Here is an 8,081-nt window from a genome sequence, read left to right as displayed (position 1 = left end):
ACCCGTTGACTAAGCCTCTTCCACGAGCAAAACATGATCAGCACCAAAGCTCCATGGGTGTTAGAATCATTACTATGTAATCTAGATTATTAACTCTAGTGCAAGTGGGAGACTGAAGGAAATATGCCCTAGAGGCAATAATAAAGTTACTATTTATTTTCTTAATTCATGATAAATGTTTATTATTCATGCTAGAATTGTATTAACCGGAAACTTAGTACATGTGTGAATACATATACAAAACATATAGTCCCTAGTATGCCTCTACTTGACTAGCTCGTTAATCAAAGATGGTTATGTTTCCTAACCATAGACATGTGTTGTCATTTGATGAACGGGATCACATCATTAGGAGAATGATGTGATGGACGTGACCCATCCGTTAGCTTAGCATTATGATCGTATGAGTTTCATTGCTACTACTTTCTTCATGACTTATACAAGTTCCTCAAACTATGAGATTATGCAACTCCCGGATACCGAAGGAACACTTTGTGTGCTACCAAACGTCACAACGTAAATGGGTGATTATAAAGGTGCTCTACAGGTGTCTCCGAAGGTGTTTGTTGGGTTGGCATAGATCGAGATTAGGATTCGTCACTCCGTGTTTCAGAGAGGTATCTCTGGGCCCTCTCGGTAATACTCATCACTATAAGCCTTGCAAGCATTGTGACTAATGAGTTAGTTGCGGGATGAAGTATTACGAAATGAGTAAAGAGACTTGCCGGTAACGAGATTGAACTAGGTACGAGCATCCAGGTTCTGCTATTGGTTATTAACCGGAGACGTGTCTCGGTCATATCTACATAGTTCTCGAACCTGTAGGGTCCGCACGCTTAACGTTCGATGACAATTGGTGTTATGAGTTTATGTGATATGATGTACCGAAGGTTGTTCGGAGTCCCGGATGTGATCATGGACATGACGAGGAGTCTCAAAATGGTCGAGACATAAAGATTAATATATTGGACGACTATATTCAAACACCGGAAGTGTTCCGAAGAAGTTTCGGATAAAACTGGAGTGCCGGAGGGTTATCGGAACCCCCGGGGGAACTAATTGGGCCTCGATGGACCTTAGTGGAGAGAGAGAGAGGGGCGGCCAGGGCAGGCCGCGCGTCCTCTTCCCTTGAGTCCGAATAGGACAAGGAGGAGGGCGGCGCCCCCCTTTCCTTCCCCCTCTCCCTCTCCTTCCTTCCCCCTCTTCCCCTCTTGGAGGAATCCTAATAGGACTAGTAGTCCTAGTAGGACTCCCCTCTTGGGGCGCGCCTATAGGAGCCGGCCGGCATCCCCCCTAGCTCCTTTATATACGGGGGCAGGGGGCACCCTAGAACACACAAGTTGATTATTTAGCCGTGTGCGGTGCCCCCTCGGTCATATCGTCATAGTAGGCGAAGCCCTGCGCCGGTAACTTCATCATCACCGTCACCACGCATTCGTGCTGACGAAACTCTCCCTCGACCTCAGTTGGATCTAGAGTTCATGGGACGTCACCGAGCTGAACGTGTGCAGATCGCGGAGGTGCCGTACCTTCGGTGCTAGGATCGGTTGGATCGTGAAGACGTACGAATACATCAACCGTGTTGTCATAACGCTTCCGCTTTCGGTCTACGAGGGTACGTGGACACACTCTCCCCTCTCGTTGCTATGCATCACCTAGATAGATCTTGCGTGATCGTAGGATTTTTTTTGAAATTACTGCATTTCTCAACACTAAACCCTAAGCCCTACACCCTGCAATAGTTGAATGCTCCGCAATACAAATACAACTCCACGTGTGTCCCCAATAGTTCTAGCAAGGGTGTTAACCTTGCTATTCTTGCTAGTTGCACAAGGCAATTAAAAGATAATGTGTGATAAATAATTTTGAAGTTTTCAGAATAAAATAAAACTAAAACTAAAACAATGTGTAAAGTTATTGGAATGTGATTCTTATGCTAAAAAATAGATAATGGTTTATGGTGTCCCCAAGTCTAACTCTCCAAAGCATAAAAATGCGGTAAGTAACATAATCATGTGAAAAAGTGCACAGTGAAATATCTCATGCTCATGCCAAATCAATGGGTGTTTAAGATCATATATAGGCGGTACGTCCAAATTAAACTTATAAAGGATGAAGGGGGTGCTAGGCACAACCACATATTATTAAACCGAGATCCTCACTACATGCATCAAATAGTTAAATACCATATCATAGGCTGAGACCCTCTTTGCAACATCTGAATTTTATGTGTAAACACAAATAATTGCATTTAGAAAGATTGTGAGGTCGAGGACTAGTGAGCGGCGACGCATGGGAATTCCCTGCAAGGGTGTGGACGCACGGTCAGATGCAATGGCTGCCAAATGATGAAAGAGTCTGAAATCGAGAGGAGAGAGTCCAGAGTCCACCCATGCTAATCAACTTCTATAATCAGGGTGTGTGTACTCATATGAAATTTATGCGCATAATGGTATTGATGCATGGATCCTATATAAAATAGAAAAACTAGGTATTCAGCACCAAAGAGTGTTTGATACACCACGTGAAAAAGCAAGGATGCCAGATATGTGTGCATGTGTGCTCTGTCTGATATCGTTCGATGGAACTGTTGAGTTTGAGACATGGAAGGATCCACAATATAATAGATGCGACGAAAAGCTTGCATGGTCGTTCTTGGTGATACCTGCTGCTCACAAGCAATAAGATATCACGCATAATGTGATAGGTGTGCTTTGCTTATGTGATAAGTTGATCATGGATTCCATGAGCTAAAGATCTTGCCCTAAAATGAACTTGAACCCAAATAGACTACTTTCTGGTGCCGCACATTCCAGACATTATTCTAGACCAACCTATGTACAAGGTATTTGATTTCAGTTGCAATGTAACCCATGAAAACTATTGGTCGGTTGTAGAATTCAAACTATATGTTAGTTAACATCTCTAGTTATATACTCTCTCCGTTCCAAAATAGATAACCCAACTTTGTACTAAAGTTAGTACAAAATTGGGTCATCTATTTTGGAACGGAGGGAGTATAAGTGAGAAGAGATGTGCACAGATAGAGGCATTTGTATTCTCCTCCTCTTGTCTTTGAAAAAGAGTAGGTGAGCACAAACTAATATATGATCTTCTGACAACAATGAATATGAGAGTAGTACATGAGATATTGCATGTGATATTAATTGAAGAGAAAGTAGTACCCCAATCACCGTTTTTAATTCAATGATTTGCGTTGTTCTTCACCTTTCTCGTCTCACGCCAAAACTAGTTGTGCTAATAATTGAAACATGCTTTGCACGTTTCCAAAAAATTTCTAAACCAAATTGGTCCTAAGTGGATGGAAACTTTTCTCCAAATAGTTTAGTTATGATTCCTTAGGGAGTTAGGGACAATTCCTACGATCCAAATCGACATTAGTCTACATATAAATGATTCTATAAGCATTTAGTGTCTAGGATCCTATGATTCAAATGGTTATATAGGAAAAGTTCCTACATAACGAAATACTCTAAGAAAATTGTGAAATTACTTCGATCCAAAGAAGGTCCTGAGAATTCCATTTCTATGAATCAAATGATCCACATAGAATAATCGCATGGATTCAAATTCTTCAAATATCCTGCACTATTCCTCTGAATCAAAACATGCCCCAAATCAAATGTATTAGGAGTTCTACAAAAAGCGTAATCAAATGTACTAGTACTACAAATAAGAAGGGACCATGACAGGTCATGTGTGGTCCTTGTTGCTTCATGTTAAACAGGATTCTGACACATGGGAATAGCGAAAAGTATGATTTTCTCAACATGGTAGAGTGGTGAGATTTTTTCCTATGAGATCTAGCAGAAATGACGAAAAATCTCATGTACCTTATCATAATATAATTTGAACTACAAACAAGTTTTTTTCTCTTAAGGATTAACATTCTCCACAAAACCCTTGAAGGTTAATTACTTGAATCAAAGAGGGCCCGTATCCGGTGAACTCACAAGCTAGGTTTCATTTCTCATGGACAACCCATACAACAATTTTTCTTGGAGCTTCCTTATGCAATGAGTACTTTGATATAGTAGGCCTAGTGCATTTGTAACAACGTAAATGAGATCACCGTCCTTGGATGTACACAGGAAGAACATGTATGTGGTCTCTACTGGACAAATATTCAAATATTTTTTCCTCTCAAGACGAGAGAGAATATTTTTTTATATTTTTTCTTGATTGATGAAAGAGTTGAAGATTGAGAGGAGAGGAGTAAACAATCCACACATATTGATCAATTGCTTTAATCAGAGTTTGTGATCAGGTATTACTATTGTTGCATACAAGAATCGGGATCACATAGAAATTGGCCAGAAGAAAAGTTTGATACACTGTATGAAAGACAAAGGATGTTGGATCTGTGTATGCGTGCACTCTGTTTGATAGTGATCATTGGAATTGTCGAGTGCCAAACATAGAAGGATCCTCAACAGACACACGGAACAACATACTGTATCTTTCTTAATGGCACCTGCAACCAGTGAAAACTGAAAAGCTTGATGATCCATATCGACAGCATGTCAGTAAGGTATCACACCTAACACGATGAAGAATGTTGGCTTATGTCAAGCGTTGATTATGGATTCCTTGATATGGCGTATTTGCACTGCAAGTTAGCCACATCCTAACTGACCATTTTCTGGCGCCGCTCATTCCCAATATTTATTGTAGACCAACATATGTAGAAGGTCTTTGGTTTCTCTTACAATGCAACCCATGAAAATGCTTGGTCGGTTGTAAATTTATCTCTAACTATATGTTTGCTTACACCATGCTCACGTCTCTAGTCATATAGGTGAGAAGAGATGTGCTCAAGTAAAGTCACATATATTCTCTCCCTCTTTTCTCCGAAAGAGGAGCTGGTGAGCAGAAATTAATATATGATCTTCTCACAACAACAAATATGTGATCTTAATCGAAGAAAAGGTAGTAGCTCAATATTTCCGTACTAACATCACGTTTCAGTTCAAGGATTTTTTTCTTCACCTTTCTTCGCTCACAACGAAACTAGTTGTACTAGTAGAACGCCCGTGCGTTGCCACGGGCGCTTCAATTTTTCCTTTTCAATTGCACATATATGAATACAATGCACATCTCTGTGTCTACCACCCTCCATCTCTCTCTCTCTCTCTCTCTCTCTCTCTCTCTCTCTCTCTCTCTCTCTCTCTCTCTCTCCCATTCTCTCTCCTACCTTCTCTGAGTCTCACCCTGTCTCTCTTTTCTCTCACACACTAAACCCTTTCCCTCGACTCAAAACTTAATTTTTGGCACAACTCAATTTTGCTCAGTGTTAACGTTCGGCAGCTACAGTAAACATCCTAGAAGGTTAAACATTAAATTGAAATTTTAACCTTTATACAGGCTAAGGTAACTTTTAGAACTTCTGGATCACACGAATTAATGATTATAATCTGTACAACAAACAAAAATGACTTGACATTGTAAACTTTTTAATCCATGGCTAGACTTACATGAGCACCATGGCGTTAGTTCTGATACTCATTCTTGCCTATATTATACTTTTGTTATTTCTAGAGAAGATATCCGCAACTAATAAGTAAAGAGTTTAAGAAAAATTATCAAAATCACCGCCTCATGGAAATGACATACACAGATGGACCGTGGGAAAAATAGTACTAAAAGACATGTACGCAAGAATTTCTTAGACACATACACAGATGGACCGTGACAAGAGCTAACCTTGCCTAGACCGGCAAGATTCAAAGCAACAAGCCATAGATGTTTGGTTCATGCCAGACACTTCCCATGTTGGTGCCGCCACCTAGCGTCCAAGCTTGCTTTCTTCACCTTTACTTTGTTCATGCCACCCCCAATCTAATCAACAGATGAGTTGATTGCCCATCCGGACACTTCTCTGTTTCCTGTCAAGCAACCATGGACGGTGTGTTGGAAAAACATCATAGAACATGTAAGCATCGCATCACTGGCATTGACCCTACAATTCAAGAGTCCAAAAATAAAATAGATGTTGTAAGACTACTTTCAAGATAAAAACTCTTAAATTCATCATAAAAAGGATTGATTGAATGGTTTTAATACTGCATGCGCAACCATGTGTGCATATGATTAAAGCACATGAGAGAAAATATCTCTTTGGACAAAAAACTTATATAGAACATTCCATGGTAGATGCCTGATAAAAAGGAACAAACAAACCAATGAACTCCGATCTGATGAGAAGAAATAAACAAACAACCATTTCTAAAATGTAAAAGAAACTAACACTCTCGGTAAAAGAAACTAAAAGTTGCTGACAAGCATTACATGTATATAGAACAAAGATTTATTCACTCTAAATTTTACAGAAATTTGGCTCTTGTAGGAGGATGCTTTTTAGAACTTATTACTGGCCAACTAAATAACAATGCATTAAATAGCACACCGCATATATCCGCCTAGATAAATACACATGTGTTGGCGCGGAATAACAAAAAAATAGCTTAGCAATTTTGCACTGATCAAACAAATTTGGCATAATTCGGATATGTGTTGAATATGATGTCATGCATATTTTAATATTTAACATTTTGATGCTAAGACAAACAAATCTTTCATTTCTTATACACTATCTGATTACAGATAACAACTACTCTTCTGCAAAGATGGAATGTGAAAAATAATGTGTGCCCTCTAACATGTAAGAAATAGCGACACTAAAATCACAATCTGAAGTTGCAAAGATACTTCAGAACAATGACTTGCGTGAAAACCACACACACACATTTACTCTTGACGATCAGGATATGGTAGCACATACCTTTATCGTCTCCATACACTTCAGAAACTCTGCTCTCGAGGAAAAGTAATTATGCCAATAGCATTCTACGTTTTTTGTACAAATTAGGCAATGGACATAAAGCGAATTTCCACCAAAGAAGGAAGCACAATGCAATTAATGCCAATAATAAGCAATATATGCTCCCTCTACAACTTAGACAGACTGGAACATATTTTCTACCAAAGACGGGAGGCCCAATCTCATACTCACTATGCAACGCTAAAGGTCATTAGTGTTCACCACAAGAGTTAATAACATTCCATCATGCTAAAGATCATTTAGTTTATAACTGGCAACAGCGATGACAACACCAGTAGCCTTCCCTGTGAACGCCTCAAAGACGTAACATTTTGTGAAGTGACTCAAGTATCTCGTTAATCAGGCAAACAACAATATTCCTTGCAAGAATTAAATATCAAGTTGCAAAATTTGTATTACCATGTTTGAATACTCAAGGCATATTATGTTACTGACATGGCTAGATAATTACCTAGTTTTCTCAACCTTAGCACAAAAATCAATGTAAGTTGTTTTTGAAACAATATGTACTAAATCATTAAACCAAGAATATATATTTCATTTTGCAAAAAATAGACTTCAACTACATTTATCAATAAGTGACCCATGGCTTAACCAAGCTTTGTGGTAGTGTTGGAACCTGCATTGCAAACATGTGCATGGTAACAGCTCTCATTCAATGCAGGATATTGCAACAAAATAGAACAGATGCAAAGGTGCAGCGACGATAACTATCAGGCATCAAGTTCATGTCTTGCCCCGTGTTCGGCCAAAGTCAATGCATTCCTAAGATTTTTCAGCCAACTTGCATATGACGCCTTATAATTTTCTAGTCTATATCCCATATATAATCAACTTTACTTTATCTCATATGTACCTTCTAACATGTAAGAAATTGTATAGCAAATCACAACCTGAATAAGGAAGTCATCGAGTACCAATAAATTGATAGAAACATGTGCATTTTACTATTTTTAATTTCAAGAAAAGTTATCTAAAAATAATGTACATCTCATGTATAGCAGGCATTACTTCACTGCAAGTCTGCAATATGCTACAAATACACATACTGCGCAATTGGTATTCAATATGAAGAAAACAGGAAATCTTAAAACTGCTCTGTACACGTACTGATTATGATCAACATCAGCTATATAGCTCATTGTAGAATGCAGTCTTGTTAAATTTGGAAGTAAGTCATGTGCTTGCATTTAAGAGCATAATCTTAAGGGCTTGAATT

General features: G+C 38.8%; 1 long non-coding RNA gene across 4 annotated transcripts in view; it reads right to left on the bottom strand.

Annotated features, from left to right (window-relative positions):
* Nucleotides 1–5,467: 5,467 nt before the first annotated feature.
* The window catches only part of LOC123068660 (uncharacterized), an 8,363-nt gene continuing 5,749 nt past the window's right edge, over nucleotides 5,468–8,081 (bottom strand). For 3 of the 4 annotated variants that reach the window (XR_006431939.1, XR_006431940.1, XR_006431941.1), the window contains exon 10: nucleotides 5,468–5,980. This is a non-coding gene — a long non-coding RNA (uncharacterized lncRNA). The remainder of the gene's footprint in view (nucleotides 5,981–8,081) is intronic. The other variant, XR_006431942.1, reaches the window with a different exon arrangement.

The sequence above is a fragment of the Triticum aestivum genome, chromosome 3B, assembly GCF_018294505.1.
Source record: "Triticum aestivum cultivar Chinese Spring chromosome 3B, IWGSC CS RefSeq v2.1, whole genome shotgun sequence".
In the NCBI taxonomy this organism is placed as follows: domain Eukaryota; kingdom Viridiplantae; phylum Streptophyta; class Magnoliopsida; order Poales; family Poaceae; genus Triticum; species Triticum aestivum.
Note: the sequence above shows the minus strand (reverse complement) of the source record. Positions and strands in the feature narration are given on the sequence as shown.